Source organism: Ascaphus truei, chromosome 5 (genome assembly GCF_040206685.1).
Source record: "Ascaphus truei isolate aAscTru1 chromosome 5, aAscTru1.hap1, whole genome shotgun sequence".
NCBI lineage: Eukaryota > Metazoa > Chordata > Amphibia > Anura > Ascaphidae > Ascaphus > Ascaphus truei.
In genome coordinates this window covers 72,228,537-72,254,965 of record NC_134487.1, presented here as the reverse complement: position 1 = coordinate 72,254,965, position 26,429 = coordinate 72,228,537, and the positions used below count along the sequence as shown (strand labels likewise).

The following is a 26,429-nucleotide window of genomic DNA, read 5'->3' as shown; positions in this document are numbered from 1 at the left end:
TTAATGCATTTGACTGAATTATAATCTAACTGTGATTTGTCTAGGTTTATATTAAGATTATGCGCATTATTATGGTTAACATTGCCAGCACAAAGACCTCCACAATTACCTGTCCCCCTTTACAAACACTGTCAGCAATCAATAGGTTAAAGAGCATCTGTGACTTGGAGGGTCTAACTTTTACATACTGTTGTCAGCAAGCAACAAGAGAAGTGATTCAATTACCATAATTTTACTTTGATTTGTGTGCTTAATCAGGACCATCAGATTTGAGTTGTCAAACACCGACACTATGCCATCCAGGAACTTTAAAACAGACAGAACAAAGCAGAAACAGCTCTCTAACAGTACTACACGAAACTCATTAAAAAATAATTACCGAAATATAAAATCTTTAAAAATGAACATAAAATAATTATTTTGGCTAAATCATTTTGCAATTAGTTAAGTTTTTCCACTTTCTTCTTGTTTCCCCAAATGTATTTACCAGGAACTGTACCACCATTCAACAAATATATGTGTACTGAGTAAATACCCTGTATGAAAAGACCATGCAGAGCAGAATATTGCCATTATTTGTGACTTAGAAACGTCTCTCAAAATGTATAGACATTCTGTTTTCTACAGACACTGTGGGACTAAATAGATTTTGCAGACATGCTCTGCATGGAATGACTTCAGCTTCATATTGTACATAATCCTAATTTGCCTAATAAAGGTTTATGTATCGATTACATATGATGCAGAATGTGAGGTCCTCAGTCATTTATAGTGAGACTGTTTTACATTAATTGAGCCAACATCAGAACAAATTGCAAACATATGCATGTCTTCCACAATGCAATATTTGTGGGTGCCAATTTTTCATTCAAGTGATTGAAGAGGTCAAAGGGGTTTTGAAAGCAGTCACTTCTGACAAAGATAAAACTGGAGTTAACATACTACAAATAAAACAGTGTTGGTTTTTAGGATAATGCTAGAAGACAAGCATTGAAGCCCTGACATGCAGAATTTACTGTTGCATTATTTCTGCTGCGGATTGTTTGTTTATAGTTTGTGCTCTTTTGACTGAAGAAATTAATTTCTCCTAATATGCAAAATTATCAGATTTTGCATTTCAATGATATTATTTACTATCCTTCCCGAGCAGTCTAATTTTACCTGAACTGGGACACTGTTGCCATTTAACTTTACAATATTTAACTCTCTATTTAGGACGGAAGGAGGGATAACATTGTATACATATGTATATTAAATTTACCTGTGTGTCTGTGGCAATCCAGTCAGTGACAGCTTCCTCCCATGTGATTGATCTTAAGCAGGTTTAGGTGACACTCCGGATTGGTTTGTTAAATCAGCTGTGTAGAAAAATAGTTAAGAATAAAAAAAAGGTAATTAAAGCAGATGCAGGCGAAGGACAGGCTAGGGACCTCCAATACAGGAAGTGCTCTCAGTGTGTTACATGCGGCACCATGTGATTAATAAAACAGGATCCAAAACACTGCTTGTTACTGACCAGATCGTTTAGGAAACTCCTGTCTAATCTGCAATCAGATTAACAACAAACTGGAAATTCTTTATTTTTAAAAAAAATATGAAATGCCCTCCCTGAGGATATGAAACACTTTACCTTACTAGAGACAGCCATTTCAGGAAGAGTTTGCAGAAGGAAGTGGTGCGAACTACAAATCCCATGATCCCCCTTTTCTAATACACCCCACGTGATGCTGAGCTCATCCCTACTTTAACCTGACACAGTGAAGCTGCTAGTGCACGTTTGTGTATGAGGAAATTACCGGTATGTGATGTGTGATGTCTTTACCTACTTACTGTATGATAAACCGTCATTAATATGTTTATTTGGCTAGATAAATTTGATATATAATAATGCAACAATCACAAGCCTTTTTATTTCGGGTTTATTTTCAGACCACGGAATCGATCAAAATAATTAAAATACTTACAACTAAAAAAGCTATTATATTCATTTAATACTAAAACACAATTGTGTATTTTATGCCCATTGATATTTTTCCTTTGTTCCTAACTGTTATATTTTTCTATTTAATAAAGTACATTTAAAAAAAAAAAAAAAAAACATTGTGTAAGAGTTTTTGTTGGGTGCATATCCCAACCCAATTCAGTGACACAACCGGTTTGCAATGCATTATGGTTATAGTCACATGTTACTGCTTTTATTATGCCTTCAATGGCTGGATTATCTGTTTTATTTTGTAAACAAACCGGCTGCTTACAAAATAAAACCAAAAACCCAATACATTACCAGCGTACGATATTTGGTCCTTCAAGAGGCCATGAAATAAGAAATGGGAAAATCCACGTGTTACAGGTATAACACACCTCAGCATGGATTCAGCAGTCTTGAGCCCCTTAGGCCAGGGCGCAAGATTGTTAGGGGGGGGAACGGGACCTCTATGCACGCTCCCCCTCCACCCCCCCCCCCAGAAAATCTCTCGCACCGCTGGCCTAAAGGACTCAAGGCTGCTGAATCCATGCAGAGGTGTGTTATGCCTGTATATCATTTAAATTAAATGTCGGGGAGCAGCAACGACCTCTGTAAAGTTCCCTTACCTTGTCTCTGGCAGCTTCTACTGATGCGTCGCCATAGCAACATGTCAAATGGCGCGGGTCACATGATATTGTATTGCCATGACAATGTAGCATCAGAAACGCCGGAGACAAGATAAGAGGGGGGGGGGAGGGGGAGGGGGAGAGCAGGCAGGGGAGGAGCAGACTGAGAAACTTTGCGCACCTCTGCCTTAGGCGATGCGGCTAATGACCACCAGGGCTAGGTGGTTATTAGCCCCTGTGGTCTCACCTGACTTGAGGTCTGGCCACGTGCTTCCCTCCCCCCCACCCTTCCTTACCACCCCCCCACCCTTCCTTCTCTCTGGCATGTTAGTTAGGGTTGACAGGGGCGTCTCCAAAAATAATGGACACAATGGTGAAAGGTGTGATGCGTTCGAGACACGCTCGAGAGAGACATACACCTCCCTCTCCACTCTATGCTGTTTCCTCCTTTCCTTGGCCCCACCCTCAGGCTCCTGACATCTCCTCCTGATTGGCTGCAATACCCAGCAGCAGCCAGTAAGGATGGAGGAATCTACCCAGCCCCCTAGCCACAGCCCCGATCAGGGAAATCCCACGGGCCCCCAAGCTGGTCAAGTCACTATGTCCAGTGAGGTAATACGGACACATATATGTCCACTATTACCTCTAATTTTTCAATACTAGACACCTGGCAACCCTAGCGTCAGTTGGTGCTGTGCGAGGAGGTGGCGGGGATTGGGGAGCATTTTGAATAACGCACGAGCGGTAGAATAAGATGGATCAATCCAACTATCCATATCTCAGGAGATCCCTGATAGGGATCTCCGTGAGACAGTTGACAGCACACACAGCTGTTCTCTGACAGTAATACATTGATTGGAGAGTGGAGTTCACTCCCTGGCAGGGGAGGTTGTCTGTTGTGGTGATGGAGTCCGTGCAGGAACTATAGAATCGCCTTCAGGAGGAGGACCAGTCACGTGAAGATGGGTTGCTGCAGTAGCAGCTTGCAGGGGGTGATGTCGCTGATGGCAGCAAGTCTGAGAGGTGCCGAAAGATGTGCGGGAAGAGAGTGATACAGCCACCAGCACAGCTGGCTATGGTGCAGCAGAGGCAGTCAAGTCATCGGAAGGGTTCCGTGGAGGCGCAGGATCTGCTTGTGCGGCGTACACAGCAGCTGGCTGGTCCTTCAGCTAGGAGGAAGCGGAATGCTGAGCTGGGTGGTGCCGGGAAGTGACTAGCTGGCAGAAAGAGGAGGGGATCAGCTCCTATTTCCCCCCAGCTTTAGTAGGGGGAAACCCTGCTTGGGTGAGATAGTGGGGTGTACAGGAGGGCTTCAGTCCCTGGGTACTCTTGGAGTATCTTCCATGTGGGGGACATGCCAGGTGTGGTCAGTGCTATTTGCAGCTGATGGTTCAGGGTTGCTACCCTCACAAGTAAGTGAAGGGCATCCTCCTGCTCATCGGCCAGTTGTAAAAGTGGATTATGGCGGGCCTTTAATAAGGAGCAATGTAAATTTTTCGATTGCATGTTCCAGCATGAGTTCCCAGCCTGTGGAGGGGCTCATTCGGTTGTCAAGTGTTATTGCAGAAGTGAACGGGGGATGTGTGGATTATCAGAGATTCCTTTATTCATTGGGCGGTGAAGCGTGCGGCAGTCTTGTCCATATGGGAGGAATTCGGGTTTGAGTGAGAATCAGGAAAACATTTTCTGATGAGGCGGGCGTGGTTTGAGGTGGATTAAGTTGTTACTAGAGCTGCTGGTTTTAACAAGGGGTAGGAGCTCTCAAAAAAATGTTAGTTTAACATAGGGTGTGACGACGTGTGGTTGGCAACACATTTAGATTTAGTTAGTTCGATAAAAAAATATTTATCTCAGATTCCAATGCGGTGGGGTACTGCACGAATATTGTGGTCAGAATTTGTTCACAAAAAGGCATGGAAGGGGGCTCATTTCCCTATGACACTTTTATAGCTGGCTTTTCTGGGAGAGGGGTAATTATTTAATTTAAAATTAATCTGAGAGTATAAAATATCCCATAAATCAGTTTAAGCACAAAATTAATGATACCCGTGTTCTTGCGTTTAGATTTATCTGACGCACAAATAGACACCCCTTTCTGATAGTACTACTGGTAACCTTGAGAGGGACACTAATTATCTGATATTTGCAACACAGATATCTGTTCACATTTTATACGATTACGAACGAGTACTTCGCTGTTGCAGATTTATACTTTATGTTATTATGGGTTGTTCCAGGCATGAATTATATTACATAATGTTCGTCTGTAATGTCCCTTCTGTCCCACCTGGATCTTCTGTGTCAGGGAATGTTTCAGGAATTCACAACTCTCTTTTGAAACTTGCCCCAGCAGATAGAATCATATCTGGTGGGGTATCTCGAATCCGCTACGCGTCAGTTTTAAACATGGCTTTCCTTAATGGTTTTATGGCCACACAAGTAAGGGACCCATGACGTTCCATGTTAAACCTACTAGACACAGAAAAAGTGTTCTTTTAAAACAAAGGTTCTTGCATGGCTTTATTGTTTCAACAACCTGCAACAGATTTTAAATCCACATTTATTGTTCCCAATATTTATTTGTTTATTGTTTCCAATGTTTGTAATTATGATTCTTAAGGGATCCAGTTAGGCCAGTTTTGTAGCATAAACTGTTATTTACAACATTGCTACCAGTTTTGACTTGAGTATGTACAGTATGACATCCTGTACTTAGATATTGTTTGTATTCATAACTTTAACAAAAGTTTACACGAGGGGCTGTGTAAATATTACAACCCGTGAAGTTAAATAAGATGAATTAGTGAATGTGCTAAAATCTAGGCCTGTGAGCAAATTTGATATATTTAATTAATGTATTACACATATTGAAAAATAAGATGTAGGGCTCCATATTTTAGGGATTCAAGCCTGTCACGTCTGACTCATGACCAATGGAGTGTCAACACGCTCCTTCCCTTATAAAGACAACAGGATGGGGGTAAATGCCACAGCTTTATTGGCATAATACAACTCAAAAGGTCCCCTCTACTTTACCTGAATGCTCCTGTCATATTAGCCTATGGTCCTCTAACTATGGCTCGCTCACAACCATACACCAGCTGTCCTTCTGACCTGATGCACACTGTCATAACAGGGTCACCCATGCCTGCTACAATGGTCAGACATACCCTTAGCTCACTTCCAATAGCCCATCCATGGGTCCTCAAACCCTAAGCCCCTTCAGGTCTTCTGACATGGGCCCTGACTTGGTGGATGAAGGGGCCCAACTGACATCTCCTGTGGAAACAACTCCCCACCCTGTGTCGATAACTCTGGCAGCACCACCACCCGCTTGACAAGTGCAGACCACCCACCCCCTCGCCCCCCTTACCTTATGACCTCAACAATATGGGAAAACTGTTTGTGGGCTTGAGCCCCTTCATCTCTGGTAATGTTCCCCTGACCTCTACTGCAGCTTCCCATTATGTGGTGAAAGCCCAAACCATCTCACTACTTTTCTGTGAATTGAGCTCTCCTCAAAATGTGGGGGCTTCTCTTCACGTCATTGATGAATGGTGTACTCACTCTTAGCAATCAGTTGAATTAAAATGATAGGGTATTGGTCCTGGGCCCTCAGTTAACTTGGTAAATTCTGCTCCAGTAGCTTGGGGGGAGGGAGGGGGGGGGGCATTGAGTGAGAGTAATTAAATTACATACAGTAATTAAATGGTGTTTAATTCAAGAAGTTTTCTTACTTTTGGTTCATTTAGTTGAACAACAAATAGAGGAATGACCTCAATGAAAGGTGCTACAAACACTGGACAAATTTAAGGTAAGAGACACTATTAGAACTCATTAAAACTGCGTGGCAGAGAAATGCGAGGAAACCGTAGCTGCTAGGGAAAGTGTAGCATATGCTGAAACACAATGATGGGGTACAACTTATAACCTTAACAAGGCTGATGGTCACAAATAGAAACAAACAGCAATATTAGGTAAGTTAGTCCTGGTGTATATAACTACCCCAAGAAATGCAGCAATCATCCACGGTTATGGCAGTCACATAATGTAGGTATTCAAAAGCCCCATTAGCAGGGATCCGACATCCTGGCATGCTTCCTGGTTCGGGTAAAGTCGAAGTGAAAAAGCTGGATGGAAAAGGAGTACTGCAACGAAGAGAACTGGAGGGCGATTGAGAAAATAATACCAAAACTTTATTGAGGCATAAAGCCTAAGTAAAAAAGGAGAGAGAAACCGCTAACGCGTTTCTTGCCCATCAGTGCTTTATCAAAGATTGCTTCTGGGGTCAAAAGGGTGTCTCTTTATAGGTGCTCCCTCACCAGATGAAATACAACCTGTTTTCCCAGGTAAAAAAACCCCACAGGAACCAGTACTCTGCATGTAAATGAAAACAATGAAGAGCTGACAATCTAACAGTGTCAGAGATGCACCCAAAAGAAGACACTTACAAATAATCATTTATTAAAAAAACATAACACTCATTAGGTCGAAGCTTGAACATTCAATACAAGTAATTATCTGTCTATGTATTTAATATATATATATATATAATACAGCTGTTGATCCACACATCCCCATTGATGTGTGAAAATATGGGTCCTGTGGGTGTTGCAAAATAGGTAAGTATGTATTGAAAACAAAAATGTTTAATAATATGGAGGACAACAAGTTTTATAATATTGTTTCTTTTATGAACTGTAATACTGAGTTTGTCATATACATGCTGATTTGTGGGTGTAATAAGAGATATGTTGGCCTCACTACAAGAATGTTCAAGCTTCGAGTTATGGAACATATGAGAGTGATTCTTAAACAAGATCTATTACATCCAGTCTCAAAACACTTCAGTGAGTGCCAACATGGATCTCTGCAAAACTTTAAATGTATTGCTATCGAACATATTAAACCTCACATCATGGGAGGTGACAGGATCAACGTTCTGTATGTAGCCAGGGTCCCTCTGGTCCCCCTGTCTGCCGGTTTCTTTCCCCCTTGCGTGTGTGCTGCTGTGGGGGCTCCTGGTGGCAGCTGCGGCAGGACGCCGCCATGTTTAATGTGTTTGCGCATGTGCGGAGGCTTGCGCGTAAGCAGAGCAGTCGTGGCGGCCATGTTGAGGTTGGCGCAGGAGTCCGTGCCTGTGCAGTGCCATGCACAGAGGTTGGCAAGCATAGAGGTGGCCATTACATGTGTGCAGGAGCTTTTGGAAGTTGCGCATGCTCCGTTAAGAGTAGCGGCGGCCATTACAGCTTCAGACATGCGCAGTAGAGATCGCGCACGCGGCGCTAATAGAGAAGAGGTCCTGAGTGGACTACGATTCCCAGCAGCCTCTGGGGACTGCCCTTTCACCCCTGTCACATGCAGTCAGACAGCCACTAAGGCTGTGACAGTGAGTGGGGAATGTGGATGGACTGGGCGCTTCCCAATTAATATTAGATTGGTGTAATAAGTGACACACCTTAGATACACACAATAAACCTTACACCACAAAGTGATAATAGAAATAAAAGTGTACAAGTGCAGCTCAACTTCCTCTGGTGGGACAGTTCCAAGTCCCAGGATGTAGGATTTTCTTTTCTTGGGATTGAGGAGGAGCGCAGGATAAGTTCGTGATATGTGAAAAAATAAAAATATATATAGTGCAGATCACTGCTAAAAAGATAATCAATATATGAAATGAACTCACAAAAATCGTATTATATTACTGCATGTCAGAGATCCATCTCTCTCTGACTGGAGCCCTTTGTGTAGCTGGGGTCAGGATGCCTCTCAGTGGAGTGGATAATATGCAAGTGAAAGAAACCACAAATAGTGCATACTGTATAAACTATAAATATGTATTAGTCACAAATATTAAGGAAACTCACATTTTCCATAAATTCAATGGGTGGTGGAGAGAACCGCTGATAGAAGGGTGGTGAAGTGTAAGGCTGCTGCCCGGTGCTTCACTTTCACTTAAACCTCACAGTGTAGTTCCGCATCAGTCTCTGCCGTCGCGTCACTTCCGGTTTCGCGTCACAGGTGAGGGCAGGAAGCCAAAATGGGTCTGGTGTCAGCAGTAGGTTGCCAGTCCTTCAGTGAGCAAATTCTCTCCAAACTCTAACTCTACGCGTTTCGCACAATGCTTCGTCAGGAGTATGATTGTATGGGTGTGCTCTTGTGTGATATATAGGCCCATCAATTAGTTAGAAAGAAATTTGTGTTTAATTTTAACCCCCTCAGCGCTCACACATAGCGCGAGGTCCAAAGCCCATAGGGTGAATACATACATATATACATGGTTAAATAATCTTTATTAAACTTGCTACATATAAAAATAATTCTTTAAAAATTGTTTTTTCACAAACATGATATATGGTTATTTGTGTTGTATATATTAAAAATAGTATATACCCACTAAAATGCGCATAAGTAAATACAAATCAAAGGATAAGTTTAATTTTACCTCAAAAACAACAGGGGAGACTTTTATTGTAGAAAGTTATATAAACTGCAAATCGGATTACGTAATATATTTATTGAAATGCCCATGCGGGTTACAGTATATTGGTCGCACATCTAGACCAATACGTACCCGCATATTGGAACATGTGGGCAACATCAAGAAAGGTCTCATCAGCCACAACCTATCTAAACATTTTTTAAATTTTCATAACTCTGACCCGAAATACCTATTCTATATGGGTATAGAACAAGTTAATAAACACTGGCGGGGGGGCAATAGGTCAAATAGTCTGGCCAGAAGAGAAACATACTGGATCTACAAAATGCAGACTATGTCCCCCCTAGGTCTAAATGTAGATATTGATATTGGTGCTTTTTTAGTTTAGCTATAATTTTACAGTCCATTTTAACTGTCCTTTTAATTTATGAGTCTATTATATCTTATTTTATTTTTAGTGTGTTTATTCTCCCTTTGTATTGACAAATATATTTTATTTATTGTAATCTATATTAAGGCTTTTTTATAATATTAGGTTATAAACTTTATGATGTATGATTGAATATTAATTATGTCTTTCCTCTCTCCTCTTCCTCCATTTACCTCTCTACCTCCATACACATCAAGTGTATTCTTAGCAATAATACTTATGAGCATTTTAGTGGGTATATACTATTTTTAATATATACAACACAAATACCCATATATCATGTTTGTGAAAAAACAATTTTTAAAGAATAATTTTTATATGTAGCAAGTTTAATAAAGATTATTTAACCATGTATATATGTATGTATTCACCCTATGGGCTTTGGACCTCGCGCTATGTGTGAGCGCTGAGGGGGTTAAAATTAAACACAAATTTCTTTCTAACTAATTGATGGGCCTATATATCACACAAGAGCACACCCATACAATCATACTCCTGACGAAGCAGTGTGCGAAACGCGTAGAGTTAGAGTTTGGAGAGAATTTGCTTACTGAAGGACTGGCAACCTACTGCTGACACCAGACCCATTTTGGCTTCCTGCCCTCACCTGTGACGCGAAACCGGAAGTGACGTGACGGCAGAGACTGATGCGGAACTACACTGTGAGGTGTAAGTGAAAGTGAAGCACCGGGCAGCAGCCTTACACTTCACCCTTCTATCGGTTCTCTCCACCACCCATTGAATTTATGGAAAATGTGAGTTTCCTTAATATTTGTGACTAATACATATTTATAGTTTATACAGTATGCACTATTTGTGGTTTCTTTCACTTGCATATCATCCACTCCACTGAGAGGCATCCTGACCCCAGCTACACAAAGGGCTCCAGTCAGAGAGAGATGGATCTCTGACATGCAGTAATACAATACGATTTTTGTGAGTTCATTTCATATATTGATTATCTTTTTAGCAGTGATCTACCATCTGCACTATATATATTTTTATTTTTTCACATATCACGAACTTATCCTGCGCTCCTCCTCAGCCACTAAGGCTGACAGATTCTCATGCTGCAAAGAAGATACAATGTTGTGTGCAGACAGGGATTGTCAGTTAGGAGCTGGGACACAGAGAGGGGAGGGTGTGTTTGTGCAGGGAGGAAAGTAGCCTCATGCACTAGGCCAGAAGTCTCCCCTTAGGCCCCAGCTAGGTCATACTCACCCCCAGCTTGTGGTTACTGCAGGGACTCCCCTGAGATAGGGACAGGGTCCTGTAGAACCTAAACAAGTGAGGGTCCAGCCAGGAAACGTAACTATCCTGGCAATTGCTGTGAAGATGAATTGCGTGAAGGTATAACATTCTCTGCGTTAGCAGAGAATACCCCAGGCCCAGGTAGGCCCCACTCCACACTAGGTTTAGTGGGTAAGTTCATAGGGACCCTGCCCTTAGTTGAGTGTGAGTTTAGTCAGAGACACAGCTGCATTGCTGTGTACTCTGACAAGAAGAGACAGTGTTGCTTTGCAGTGCAGCACAGCAGTTAGTTTGACAATTTCAGGAAAGGCCCCTTTCAGTGCAAGGGGGGGGTTTGCTTTCTATAGTACCCAGTTCTATGTGATATCACCAGTGCCAGTTGCACTCAGTGATCGCGGCCTGCGTCTGGACTCAGACAGGCTCTACAGCAAGAGACTTTCCAAAGGTGGATCACTCCATTTAGGAGCCACCCACAGCCAGGCAGAGTTTCAGGACGTCGCATAGGATATCGCAGAGCAGCGGATCCTTTGTGAAGAATCTGCAGCCCCAGGTGCTTGGGCAGGTATCGTATTATACGTGCACCAACAAAACCGGTACATCAGGCGCTGATCCAGCCTATAGGTTCTGGGTCTCTTAGTGGACATTTGGGACTTTGGTACATAGTGTGGGGTTATCACCCATAGGGAGTAGTGTTACAGAGTGACACGTTATTGTTGTTGATGATATGTGATGTATGGTTATTCTGCATATTGTAAACTGTTATACTTGTACTCCTGTGTATGTGGTTACTATATGTGGGTACTGTGTGGGGTACATTCTACACTCCTAGAATCCTACACAGGTGGAGGCGCTGTAAGTAAGATCGTTCCAGAAGATTCACCCCAGGCTCTCACTAGCGGAGGCTCAGACCTCCTGTGAGCCTGACAGGTATACTGCACCACACCTGGTAACATATAGGTTCCCCCTCAGATACACTCTATATGCGATTGGGTGGGGGAATACCCGTTACATGTATAAGAGAGAAGCCTACTGGATTTTCTCTCTTGATACACTCATGCCTAAGGGGTTAAATTCACAATGGGATCTCAAATATTTTCTTTGACTTTGCACAATACAAGTCATTATTTGTCTATCTATATATTAAAAAAAATATATATATATAATATAGATATTGATCAACACATCCCCATTGATGTTTGAAAATATGTTATGATATGAGTTATTTGTGCCTTATCTTGTCTATTTATACACCACAAATTTAGATTTTGTTGCCATTATGTAGCTTTCTTGTTCAATATTATAACGAGAGGAAGGAGCGGTGCACTGAGGTAAGTAGGTAAACCAAACGCAGCTCTAACAAAAACGAATATTTATTGAAAAAAGGGACAAACATCACAAAGCTAGAAATCTCTGACGCGTTTCATCCCACAGGGGACTTTGTCAAAGAGTGAGTGGTAAACCGTCTGCATACTCCTCTATATACCACCAGCTATACTGTGATAGGCTAATCACAAAAGTCGTTAACGATGGCAACTCCGCAGGCACTTACTCCGGTATTGTATGTCTTTATTTATATAGCGCCATTAATGTACATAGCGCTTCACAGTAGTAATACATGTGGTAATCAAATAAATAACAGATAATATAAATAACAGATCATGGGAATAAGTGCTTTAGACATAAAAGTAACATTAAGGAGGAGGAGTCCCTGCCCCGAGGAGCTTACAGTCTAATTGGTAGGTAAGGAGAAAGTACAGAGACAGTAGGAGGGAGTTCTGGTAAGTGCGTCTGCAGGGGGCCAAGCTTATGTATCATGTGTTCAGAATATCAACAGTGCTATTCTTTAAGCAAGTGTGTCTTAAGGTGGGTCTTAAATGTGGATAGAGAGGGTGCAAGTCGGGTACTGAGGGGAAGGGCATTCCAGAGGTGTGGGGCAGTCAGTGAAAAAGGTTTAAGGCGGGAGAGGGCTTTAGATACGAAGGGGGTAGAAAGAAGAAATCCTTGAGAAGAACGCAAGAGTCTGGATGGTGCATAACGAGAAATTAGGGCTGAGATGTAAGGAGGGGCAGAAGAGTGTAAAGCTTTAAAAGTGAGGAGAAAAATGGAGTGTGAGATGCGGGATTTGATCGGAAGCCAGGAGAGGGATTTCATGAGGGGAGATGCTGAGACAGATCTAGGAAAGAGTAGAGTGATTCTGGCAGCAGCGTTTAGGATAGATTGTAAGGGAGACAGGTGAGAGGCAGGAAGGCCGGACAGCAGGAGGTTACAGTAATCAAGACGAGAGAGAATGATGGCCTGAGTCAGAGTTTTAGCAGTCGAGCAACAGAGGAAAGGGCGTATCTTTGTTATATTGCAGAGGAAAAAGTCAGGTAAGTGAATAGAGCGCAGGTTTCTGCAGAACCGGGGGGTAGATGGAGGTAGAGAAGGGGAGAAGTGAGATAGAGAGAACGAGATGAGGTGATGGTCAGAGAGAGGAAATGGGGAAATGGAGAAATCAGAGAGAGAGAAGTTCTTAGTGAAAACCAGGTCTAAGTAGTGGCCATCCTTGTGGGTGCTGGCTGCAGTCCACTGTTGAAGGCCAAAAGAAGAGGTTAGTGAAAGAAAGCGGGAAGCCCAAGGGAGAGAGGGGTCATCAATGTGGCAATTCAAGTCCCCAAGGAGAAGAACAGGGGAGTCTGAGGAGAGAAAGATAGAGAGCCAGGATTCAAAGTGAGAAAGAAAGGCAGAAGGGGGATGAGTAGAGGTAGGTGGGCGATAGATGACCGCCACATGGACAGGGAGAGGAGAGAAGATCTGGACAGTGTGAACCTCAAAGGAGGGAAAAGCAAGAGAGGGGGGAACAGGAAGGGTTCGCTAACGGCAGAGAGAGGAGAGCAGGAGCCCCACGCCTCCACTCCTGCCATCAGGGCGCGGAGTGTGGGAGAAGGAAAGGCCACCGTAAGAGAGGGCAGCTTCCAGAGCAGAGTCAGACTGAGTGAGCCAGGTCTCAGTTATAGCAAAGAGAAGCAGGGAGTGAGAGAGAAAGAAATCATGCACAGAGAGGAACTTGTTAGAGAGGGAGCGAGCACTCCAAAGGGGACAGGAGACAGGGAGAGAGGAGGGAGGATGGCAGGGGATGGGTATGAGGTTGGAGGGGTTAACACCAGAAGGAGTAGAAGTTGCATGTAGGAGGCGAGGACGAGAGCAAGTAGAAATAAGGCAGGGACCAGGATTGGGAGAGATATCCCCAGAAGCAAGGAGGAGAAGCATGGAAAGAAAGAGAATGTGTGAGGATGATTTGTAGGGGTGTGTTTTAGTGCAGGGGATATAGCTGTGTGGTGTTAGAGGACGCAGGTAAGAAAGGAGTTCATGTGAACTGAGAAGTGGGGAAGAAAGGAGAGATGGAGATATATGAATAGAGTTAGAGACATAAGGAGACTGGTGGAAGGAAGTGCATAATTTGAAAATAAGACAGACAATTTGAAATATGTTTTTACCTAAATAGAACTAAATACACAGCAGGGGAGGATATCAGGATAGACAGACAATTTGAAATATGTTTTTACCTAAATAGAACTAAATACGCAGCAGGGGAGGATATCAAGACAGACAGACAATTTGAAATATGTTTTTACCTGAGGAAAGAGAAGAGATGAGATGAGATCAGTGATTCAATAGTCCCAACTTCCTTCCTTTTTAAACTTCATAACTACTTCAAACACATCTACTTAAAAGCATATCTGCTTATGAGCATGGCTGCATCGCACAGGGGACTTTGTCAAAGAGTGAGTGGTAAACCGTCTGCATACTCCTCTATATACCACCAGCTATACTGTGATAGGATAATCACAAAAGTAGTTACCGATGGCAACTCCGCAGGCACTTACTCCGTTGGATTATCTCCTCTTCAGCGTGGATACACTGGATACAAGCAGCATGATAGCAGGTATTTCATTGGCAGAGTGGGCTGAGGGTGACGTAGCATTAGCCAGGCTGTTCTCTTTGGAGACAGTTGGGCGATTCTTATTGTCACCCCTTATCACCCCTCCCCCCAACCTGCGTTATTTTGTCCGCTGAGAACTGTTCATTTGCTCATGTTAGTGCCTCATACGTGTGTTTTAATACTAAGGACATTCCTACGCTTTTTGACCCTTGAGCACTGGTAGCAGATCACTTTTGCTTTGCTCTCCTTGTACAAAATTATGTTACATTGTGTTATCTAACTATTGATAGCTGTAAGCTTTACCACCCATCCTTATTTGGAAACAAACAATATAAGGGGGGAGGAAAGGCAATCTATTGTGCCTTTTTGATCTATGACAGCAGACTTATTCTATAGATTATGCATGACATGTATCTAATATTTATATAAAAGGTATTACATAATTTTTTATATAATATAAATAATTTACTCTGCATCATACTTTGTATACAATATATAATTTATGTTTGTATTAATCTTATATCAAATACAAATTTATCTTAAGATACAATTTATTCATCTATGAATTCATCTTTGAGGACTTTACTTTATCTTCAAAGATCCTTCATTATACGCATATTGGACTCAACATGCAATACTGTTTAGAAATTTCCACTGTCATAGGTTCTATCTGTTATATTTCTTTGAGATTTGCTTGGCCATATTTCCAAGAATATTTTTATGTGGGTTAATTTATCATTCATTTAGATCTTTGTACCAATGTTTATTATATTAAGAAACTACCTTTTTTCCTTTGGTATGACAAATTGCACTAGCTTATTTTATTTAGTCATTCTTTCAACAACCTTAGTGATATACCACTTATTGATATGGATCTATGTTTTCAACTGCTATATAGATGTAGCCAGGAGAACTCCTGGTTCTCTTCTCCCTTACCTCCAGTTTTGCAGGGGCGCTGTGGGGGTGAGCGAGTTGTCGGAGGCTCCTGTTGGCAGCTGTGGCATGATACCGCCATGTTTAATGTGTCCGCGCATGCGTGGAGGGTCGCGCATGCACAGAGGCGATCCGGTGGCCATGTTGTGGTTGGCGCGAGGTTCGCGCATGTGCTGGAGGTGGTTGGAGTTGCGGCGGCCATTACATTTAGTGCAGGGGCTCTTGGAGGTTGCTCATGCACAGGAAGGGCTAGTGGTGGCCATTACACACTCGTGCAGGCGCAGTGCAGATCACGCACACAGCCCCAATGTTAAAGAGGGCCATGGAGGACTACAGCCCCCAGAGTGCTTAGAGGCAGATAGGTCACCTGACGCCATGGAGCCAAAAGGGTTACAGGATTCCCTGGAGGAGAGTTACATTTGGCGCGCTCAGGACAGGAAGGGGTAGTAGGAGCTGGGAGATAGACAGGGGAGGGTGTGTAGGTGCAGGGAGCAAGTGGCCCCTTTACTAGGCCAAAGACCTCCCTAGGCCCCAGATAAGCCCCCAGTTTTTTCATGCTCCGCCTCACGATTGGATGGACGCACAGGGGCTGTGCAGGATTTGGACATTGGAGACAAGTGCCAGTTGTTTGCTTGAAGACGGTGTATCATTGCTAGCAGTCGGACACTGCCCCGTGATCACAGGAACAGGAAAAGAACTTCATCTGGAGCAGGGTTTCTCCTCTTGAAAATATATCCCTGCAAATTGTTCACATTGAGCCATTGGGCTTATCCCGCATACGAACTGTGTTATCTTTGACTTCAGCAACAACCAATAGGCCGTTCCCTTAAAGCTATTCTACCTGCATTTCAAGACTGCTGAGATCACACTGATTACTTACCTCTATATGATATATATTAATGGACTTGTTTCAGTCGATACTTGTAAGTTACCTTGGAGCTATGAATGGCTAAGTTTTGTTCATCCGCCCTCCTGGGTGGCCCATTGTGGCTAGTATTGGATCTTTGGGAAATGGGTTATCATGATATGTTGATGTCTTTTTCCAGCCATTAGTCCGCAAATTACCATCTTTCCGGAGAGATTCTTCTGATCTATTATGTGCTATAAAAAAAACACAGAGATAAAGAACCCCCATGTTTGGAGCACTCGGCGGCTAATGATACTGATGTAAATGGTCAGATTTGGGACTAAATAGGGACAATTGGTTTTAAGTATGAGTAATGAAAAATATGTTAAAAGCATATTAGTCCGCAAATTACCATCTTTCTGGAGAGATTCTTCTGATCTATTATGTGCTATTAAAAAAACACAGAGATAAAGAACCCCTATGTTTGGAGCACTCGGCGGCTAATGATACTGATGTAAATGGTCAGATTTGGGACTAAATAGGGACAATTGGTTTTAAGTATGAGTAATGAAAAATATGTTAAAAGCAATATTTATTAGGAGATAACCTCAAATTAAAATAAATGGTGCTCAAATGTAAATAAATCCTATGTTAATGGCGAATTAAAATAAAGGTGAAGGTAGGGTGAAGAGAACCAATAGGAATATATGTTCCTATTAAATGTTGGTCTATCTATATACACTATGACAGGGCGGATAAATGTATACACAGTAGTATAATTGTATTCAGATGGTAGATACAATGTGTGACATAAGCATATTGCAAAATGGCTCAGTATATACCAATAATACAGCTCCAAACCATATCCTTGAATAACAAACTGTATATAACCAGTGCTGCGAGTCCGACAAATTGGCAGGTATATAATAACTGCCAAAGTGTGTTATGACAACGACTTGTCCCCGGAGTCCTCACTATAGTGACTAAAGAACTTAATGATCCAAATAGAGTGTAAAGATCACATAGTATAGTGCAGTTTGTAAATAACTCCAATTGTGAGTCGTCTGCTCAATTCAGACAAATTCAGTACAAACACTCACTAAGTACATCTGTATGTATCCAGAGCTGCGAGTCTAACAGATGGACAGCTAAATGATATCTGCCCAGGTGTTTGCAGACAACGGCTTGTGCCTGGAGCCCTCACTGGTATAAGGCCCGGGCCATAGAGGGGGGGAGCCGGGCTGAACCGCACGGACGCTGAGGCCTGCCTGCAGAAGCTGTGCGATTCCACGCACATACATGTGAGCCAGCGTCCGCGATCGGAGGTGGGGGGAGACTGAGGGAGGCGGGGCAGTGACGTCGCTGGGCCAATCGTTGACGCAGCCCCACTCTCATTGGAGGTTTTCAGCCGACAGCGCGCTGAAAAACAGCTTGGCGCTCGGCTGAAAACTCCAAAGCCTCTGCACCCTGCGGACGCTCGCGCGAGCCCCCTCTCAAGGCATCTTCATTGAGGATGAAGGGGCTCAGCGCTGAGCGTCCACACGCCTCAGCACGGCCTGTCCTTGTATGGACTCGGCCTAACTAACGGGTTGCTAGAGTCAAAGACACTTCAATTATACACTATAAAAACCATATACAGTACATACTTTGCTGGTTAAAGGGAATTGCGTGATTGAACACAAAGCAGACTGAGCATGTCTGCGACAGTACCTCCAGCGCTTTGTACCACCCTGTGTCATTCGTGTATAGCCTGTTAGGTAAAATACCACCCTCCTTTCACAACATACAGGCCGTGGGAGTCTGTGTACCGGATACTCCTCAGCAGTTGGAGATAGTAAGCGTATACCGAAAGTGACGAACCCGGAAGTCTCGGGAGCGTCACCTATGACGTCATTACGTCTATGGATGCCGACGTACGTTTCGCTGGTAACGCTTTTTCGAGGCTCATGTGTGCTATACAAGCAGTCAAATGGCAAAAAGATTATAGATGGGTTACAATGGATGTAACATCCTTATATTCCATCATTGATCATGACCAAGGATTAAAAGCAATTCAACATGTTCTTCAGTCCTCCTCACATTCCACTTCATTTTGCACTTTCTTATTAGATTCTATCACTTTTCTATGAACCCACAATTATTTTTCTTTTGATTCACAATTTTACTTACAAAAAAAGGGGCACAGCAATGGGGACGTCATTTGCTCCCTCATATGCCAACTTAATTATGGGTTTATGGGAATCCACATTTATTTATGATGAGTCTAATTTATTTAGTAATCATATTTTTTCTATAAGCGTTGTATTGATGATTTGATTATTACATAGTTACATAGTTACATAGTAGATGAGGTTGAAAAAAGACGTACGTCCATCAAGTTCAACCTATGCTAAATTTAGACAACAGATACTTTATTCTATATCTATACTTACTTATTTATCCAGAGGAAGGCAAACAAAAAACCCCATTAAGGGGAAAAATTAATTCCTTCCTGACTCCAAGAATTGGCAATCGGATTAATCCCTGGATCAACATCCTTCCCATGTATACTTATTTGGTATATCCCTGTATACCGTTACCATCTAAAAAGATGTCCAACCTTTTTTTGAACCAATCTATTGTATCTGCCATCACAGTCTCCATGGGTAATGAATTCCACATTTTAACTGTCCTTACTGTAAAGAACCCTTTCCTTTGTTGCTGATGAAATTTCCTTTCCTCCAACCTTAAGGGATGGCCCCGAGTCCTTAGTACTGCCCGTGGGATGAATAGTTCTTTTGAAAGCTCCTTGTATTGTCCCTGAATATATTTGTATATAGTTGTCATATCCCCTCTTAGATGCCTCTTTTCTAATGTAAATAAATCTTATTTAGCTAGCCTCTCCTCATAAGTTAGAATGTCCATCCCCTTTATTAATATGGTGGCTCTTATCTGCACTCTCTCTAGTTCCATAATGTCTTTTCTTAGGATTGGTGCCCAAAATTGTACTCCATATTCAAGGTGTGGTTTTACTAATGCTTTGTAAAGGGGCATAATTATGTTTACTTCCCTTCCATCCATTGCCAGTTTGATGCAAGATAAGATCTTGTTTGCCTTTGCAGCTACTGCATGACATTGGGCACTATTGCTAAGCCTGCTGTCTTCAAGCACTCCTAAATCCTTCTCCATCAAGGATTCCCCCAATATATCTCCATTTAATTTGTAAGTCGCCTTTTTATTCTTGCATCCCAAATGCATAACCTTACATTTATCTGTATTAAACCTCATTTGCCATTTACCTGCCCACGTTTCCAGTCTCTCCAAGTCCTTCTGAAGAGAAATTACATCCTGCTCTGATTCTATTACCTTACACAATTTAGTATCATCAGCAAAGATGGAGACTTTGCTCTCGATCCCAACCTCAAGGTCATTAATAAACAAGTTAAAAAGCAGGGGTCCCAGTACCGATCCTTGAGGTACGCCACTCACGACTTTAGCCCAACCTGAAAAAGTTCCATTTATGACAACCCTCTGTTGTCTATCCTTTAACCAGTTTTCAATCCAGGTGCATATATTATTACTGAGTCCAATTTTCTTTATTTTGTACACCAACCTCTTGTGTGAAACCGTATTAAAAGCCTTTGCAAAATCTAAGTATGATTTGGAAAGGGGATTTATTATCACTTGAGTCATTTATTAACACACTCAATATTAATATATTTAATCTCACTTTTACACATGAACAAAACATTAATCACATCAATTATTTAGATATCACTTTATATATTGATTTAAAAGGAGATATACACACTGATATCTATAGAAAAATTAATGCCAGGAATACCTTTCTAAAGGCAGAGAGTAATCATCCGAGGTCACTCATCAAAGGGATACCAAAAGGACAATTCCTCTGCCTCAGACGGCTTTGTTCAAATGATGAATCCTTTGAACAACAATCTTCAAATTTAGCGGAAAGATTTTTGGCAAGGGGCTACAGCACGAGAGATATAGAGGATGCTTATACAGGCATACCCCGCTTTAAGTACACTCACTTTAAGTACACTCGCGAGTAAGTACATATCGCCCAATAGGCAAACGGCAGCTCACGCATGCGCCTGTCATCACGTCCTGAACAGCAATACCGGCTCCCTACCTGTACCGAAGCTGTGCGCAAGCGGGAGACTATAGAGCCTGTTACAAACCTGCAGGGCGTGCCAGTTTAAATCTACGAACACCGCAAACTTCTGCTCCAATGTCACTAATGAACGCTTTAACATAAAAACAAGTCTTACCTGTAGATCAGATCACGTCGTATATATATTAGAGTGCCCATGTAAATTGCAATACGTGGGCAAGACTGCAAGACCCATTAGAACTAGGATCCTAGAACACCTTAGCAGCATTAAACGACAAATAAAAACACATAGTGTTTCTGATCATTTCGCCACAGTACATCAAGGAGATGCCACAGGTTTGACTTACACAGTTATAGAACAAGTGAAACAACACTGGAGAGGGGGAGATAGAGAGAATTAACTTTTGAGGAGAGAATCCTTTTGGATCCATCGTTTAGGAAGTCTCACCCCAAGGGGATTAAATATGGAGTTAGATATTCTTCCATTTTTGAAATAATTGTATCTGTTTCTAATGTGGATTTTGTCTCCCCCATTTTAGGAGTTTTTTCATCCAATTTCCTCAGTATCTATCCAATAGCCATTATTATCTGTGCACTTTAGGTTTCTTTGTATGGTAGTAAGTGTCTTTGTATGGTAGTAAGTGTTATATTACCTCCATGATCATTTATATTTCACCATCATCCAATTGTAGGTTTTTAGGATTTTATAATTAATTTGTTAAAATGCATTTGCAAGTTTGTCATAATTTTATAATTAATTTGTATAAATTGTCTGCCATTGTAGATCATGCATATTGCAGATCGTGTATATATACCCAGTGATAATATCAGTGAGTTAAATATGTTTGAATTTATAGTATGTACCACCACTTATATTTTATATTTAAATTTATATTCTCATAACAAGATTCATTCCCTATCCCGTTTACCAAGTATCCCCTTACAAAAGATGTGTTTATCAAGATTTTAACCCCATGTTTGTATATGAGCAATTGTATCTGTACTAGCCACACCAGTAGCACTTTAAGGAATGGTATACACCTGTTGATTAATCAGATCACAAAGATATAAAAGCATGCAATGTGTCACAAGGCTCCACACTCCTGAGGAAGAAAGCAGTTGCTTTTGAAACGCGTGGGAGTTTTCATTCAGACCGGAGCATACAGCAGAGAAGTTGCAGGAAGATCCAGCACTCACCGCGCGACGAACCCAGAAGTGACGTCAGACGCCAGTCGGAGCAGTGTAACAGCTGACCGGGGGCTGAGGCGGAGGAGTGGGGGAACATTGCAGGACGGTGAGCCAGCTGGCTAAAATCTTCCTACACTAATGCAGTGTGATATGCCCGTATTTTATTGTTAGAATGTGAGTATAATATTTTATTGTTATAAAGCTATTTTATCTCGAGTGATCTGTGCTATGCCAGTTTTTCTCTCAACATTGGGGTACGTGATCCTGGGGACCCGATCCACTCTGATGACAACTGCATCATCCACTTACCTGTGACTGTTTGAGTCAACCCTGCCTATTTGACTCTTACATCTTGTAAGTAGTTAATTCATTAGAGCCAAGTCATTTGAAGGCTTTTTTCCACGTTGCCTTTTTTTGCTGCACTTAAATTTATTTTTGTTTCCTCCCCATGCTCCCCGTGGATTTTGTGTGTTTTACAAATGCGTTATTTACATTAGTTATGCACGTATATAACGATTGCAGTACAGTACATGCATCAATAAGTGGGAAAAGGTAGTGCTTCACTTTAAGTACATTTTCGCTTTACATACATGCTCCGGTCCCATTGCGTACGTTAATGCGAGGTATGCCTGTATTAATGCTAAATCTTCTACTCGTGCATTATTGCATTCCACTTTGGCCATTAGATCAAAAACTCAAAGAAAACTTGGACATCCGCTAATTGAGATTCATCCACACCGCTCTTTATTACCCAGCACAGTAGGCAAGCCTCTCAGATAAGATCTATTTTCTATAAGCACAGGGGAGTTCTCACTTTGGATAGAGATATCCAACATTCAGTCGAACAAGGACCAAGATTTGTGTTCAAAAAAGCCAAATCTTTGGCCAATTATCTATCCCCCAGTTTATTCATTTCAGTCTGACAGTTTGCAAGTCATTAAGAAGCCAATGTGGCAAATATAGTATTTGTTGTTATGCTAAACAAATTAAAACAATTAACATTACACATAGTAAGAGAACGCATAAGATTCCATGTTTCATCAATTGCAATTCTAATTTTGTGGTGTATTATTTGACTTGTGGCTGCGGCCAGGGATATGTCGGCCAGACCATTAGACCTCTTAAGGTCAGAATTATGGAACACATCCACTCTATAAGGAGACAGGATGTCATGCTCCTAGTCTCTAGACATTTTATTAACTCTTCGCTCAAAAAACTAGAAAGGATTCCTAGGAAATCTTTGATGAAATATCATCATAAAAACTCAATTTAGTGATACCCATTACAATGTTAGAAAAATTCTGCAAAAACATTGGGGGATATTAAAAGCTGATCCCATTTTGGGTCCCCAACTAAAGTCCAAACCAGGGATAGTGTTCAAACGAGCACCAAACCTTAAACACATGCTGGCTCCAAGTCAAGTCTCCAGAGAGGCCATCGTATCTGGAGATATTAAAACTCGCCTAGGAGTTAAAGGCACGTACAAATGCGGAAAGTGTAAAGCGTGTAACCATATCTGTCAAGGGAAAACAGTTACATCAGGAGTTACTAACAAAGTCTACAATATTACAAGTTTCATTAATTGTCAGACAACGCATGTGGTCTATGCCTTACAGTGTAGCTGTAATTTACAGTACATTGGTAAGACAAAAAGACCGTTTAAAATGCGCATGTTAGAGCACTTGAGAAATGTTAAAAACATACCAAAAATAATAGCAAAAGGTATGCCATTAACTCCGCTTTTGAAACACTTTAAAGAAGTGCATAACAGTGAACCTGGTTGTATTAAATTTAAGGGACTTGAAAGTGTATCACTAGGTAGTAGACAGGAAAATAGAGATAATCATTTATTGAAACGGGAGCAATTTTGGATTTATGAAATGCATACCAGACATCCCTATGGTTTCAATGAATTAATTGAATTGACTCCTTTTTTAAGATAAGGTATTCCGTTTTTAATAAAATGTATTTATTAACATTTATTTGCATTAACATTCATGTATGTTTTTATATTTATTTGTTTTTATTTAATCATTTGTTCTTTTTTCTTTTATTTATATACAGGTTTCAGCATGATTTGTTTACATAGTATATTATTCATGTTGTTAGAGGTCATATTCCTGTATTTTTTCATAGGGGTGAGTGCAATGATTAATTTATACTTGCACACATCCCCCACATGAGTTGCTATACACCCTGTTGCCTAGTAACCTTATTTCAAGGTGTTTCAATCAGCGTAGCAATTAGGCAAAGTAAGGGTGTTTCTCTGAGGGGGCTGGTTTATTCAATCAGTTGCCGCCCATATATACGCGCGGATGACGCTGTACGTGACCTCCTGACGAAGTACTTGGTACGAAACGCGTAGAGGTCACGACAGGTCATCCTGCGCGTGTATGCTGGTAAGCTGAGACGGAGCCTGCAGGAGACAGCAGCGGTTTTATCCATCACCGCGGTGCCGAGATCCGGATCGTGTGCAGACACCGCGAGTCTGCTGACTGTCTCAGTGTGAGTGTCCGTTTCCCCTTGCCAGTGCCCAACCCTATGGCGGTTTCTATACAAATCTGTTGATAGGTTGTTTTCATGTTTGTTTTTTTCTTTCATGTTTTATATATAAATGTTACTGTATTTGTATACTGTGCAGCTTAGGGTTTAGTCACCATTAGGTGTTCTCCTTGGTAGTACTTAGCCGTCCAGCTGCACAGCTGTTCTGAGGTGGGGTTGGATCCCCTCAGTTTTTGTGTATTTTTAATAAATTACCTTCCACTAATCCCTGGTGCGCATTTGTGCATTTTTTATTATCTTGTTTTTCAGGGTGCCTTCCCCCCTTTCTTAGGGGGGTTCACCTAGATTTGAGAGTTTCTGGGGAGACACTTTATGTACATGCTGCAAAGGGATCATCCACACCATCACACAGCACGAGCACTGAATATCCTGTTTTTTCTACCTTCGCTCTATAAGGAGACAGGATGTTATGCTCCTAGTCTCTAGACATTTTATTAACTGTCCTTTAGGTGAATTGATTAATTTTCAATTTTCAGCCATTGATTATATACCAGCCCCGATATGTGGAGGCGATAGAGTCAAACAGCTAAACAAGCGTGAGATATTTTGGATTCACTCTCTCAATACATTGTCCCCTTTTAGGATCAATGTGGATTGGGATCTAAAGCATTTCTTGTGAATATTGGCTTGTGACTGGGAAGTATGACTACTGTTTCTTTATATTGTATCCATCCGACACCCCTTGCATTCTTTTAATATATGCCACATTTGTATCTAAGATCTTGCTGTGATACATTATCATGTCACAAATGTTCCATTCATTGCAAGATATCTTTATATTGAGAGGTTTTCTTCAAGAAAAAGGCAAATTATTATGGCTTTAATTTGATTTTTTTTTTGGATTAAAATGTCTTTGCCATTGAGTTTCTATTGAATCGCGCATGACTTCTTAGTTTATATTTAACTATTGATTTTTATTTGCATTTGTGATTTATTTAATTGATTATTTTACAATGTTATGTTATGATTTTTGAATTAATGCGTTTTTCTTTAGATATCCATTTTCATAATTGTATTAATTTTCAGGGTCATTTTTAACACAATGATTGTTATTTTTTAAAATATTTGATTATTTGTAAGTGCCTTCTTTTGGGTGCATCTCTGACACTGTTAGATTGTCAGCTCTTCTGTGTTTTCATTTACATGCTGAGTACTCGTTCTGTGTTTTTATTTTACCTGGTAACGCAGATTGTATTTTATCCAGTGAGGGAGCACCTATAAAGAGATACCCTTTTGACACCAGAAGCAACCTTTGATAAAGTGCCGATAGGCAGAAACGCGTTAGAGGTTTATCTCTCTTTTTTACTTAGGCTTTATGCTTCAATAAAGTTTTTTTTTTTTTTTTCAATCGCCCTCCAGTTCTCTCTCGTTGCAGTGGTCCTTTTCCATCCAGCTTTTTTTGGTCCATTTAGTTACTGTATGTGAGTTTGTGGAATGAGATACATGCACAAGGCACACATATTTCAATAATAAAGAATTCATGTGCCATAAAACACACAAAGTTTCGGTCTGCTGGCCTTTCTCAAATGAAGTGGCATTAACTACTGAACAAACAAACATAAATACATTAAATAAAATGACAGCACCCATGTGCAGCTGCTCCGCTGTTAATTATCTGATTAGGTCCTTCATTACTAACTAATCTGGCTCCCACCTCATTGGTGGGCGTATCCCATCTGTGTGGGGGGTTAATGTGATATCTGGCATCATCACCAGCCTCCAATCACCATCTCTATTATCAGGGGTGTGTCTGCGACGTCATCTGAAGCGTCTGTGGTTGACATGGTTCCTTACGGTATCTACTCGGCTCAAGGGGGTGGGCGCGGAGCATCCTCACGTGCATCTGCCTTCATCTGGCGTTGTCCCAACCGGGTCGCATCTCTTGTCCGAAAACGTCTGACATCTCCTCGCTCTTCTGTCCCAGCCGAGTCCCACGGCGTGACTCATCCTTATTTTGTTTATCCCTTATTGCTTGGTAACGCGGTATTCTCCGGAGAGCTGTCACCACTGATTGCAGTGATGTGTGTATCCCATCCATATCAGGACCGAATGATTATATCAGCATAAAGACCAGCATTGCTCCACTCTCAAGTGAAAAATATGTAAACCTTTGAGTGATTAAAATGACAAACTGATCTAATAAACTTT

The 26,429-nt window shown here is 41.4% G+C and overlaps 2 long non-coding RNA genes across 2 annotated transcripts; one reads left to right on the top strand and one right to left on the bottom strand.

The window, feature by feature from the left end:
- Positions 1–1,717, bottom strand: LOC142494390 (uncharacterized). Its single transcript, XR_012801410.1, has 3 exons — positions 1,631–1,717; positions 1,262–1,358; positions 1–306 (listed from the first exon to the last, which is right to left on the bottom strand). It is a non-coding gene; the product is annotated as an uncharacterized LOC142494390 (long non-coding RNA).
- On the top strand, positions 1,638–26,429 carry LOC142494391 (uncharacterized). Its single transcript, XR_012801411.1, has 3 exons — positions 1,638–1,798; positions 6,345–6,406; positions 26,024–26,429. It is a non-coding gene; the product is annotated as an uncharacterized LOC142494391 (long non-coding RNA).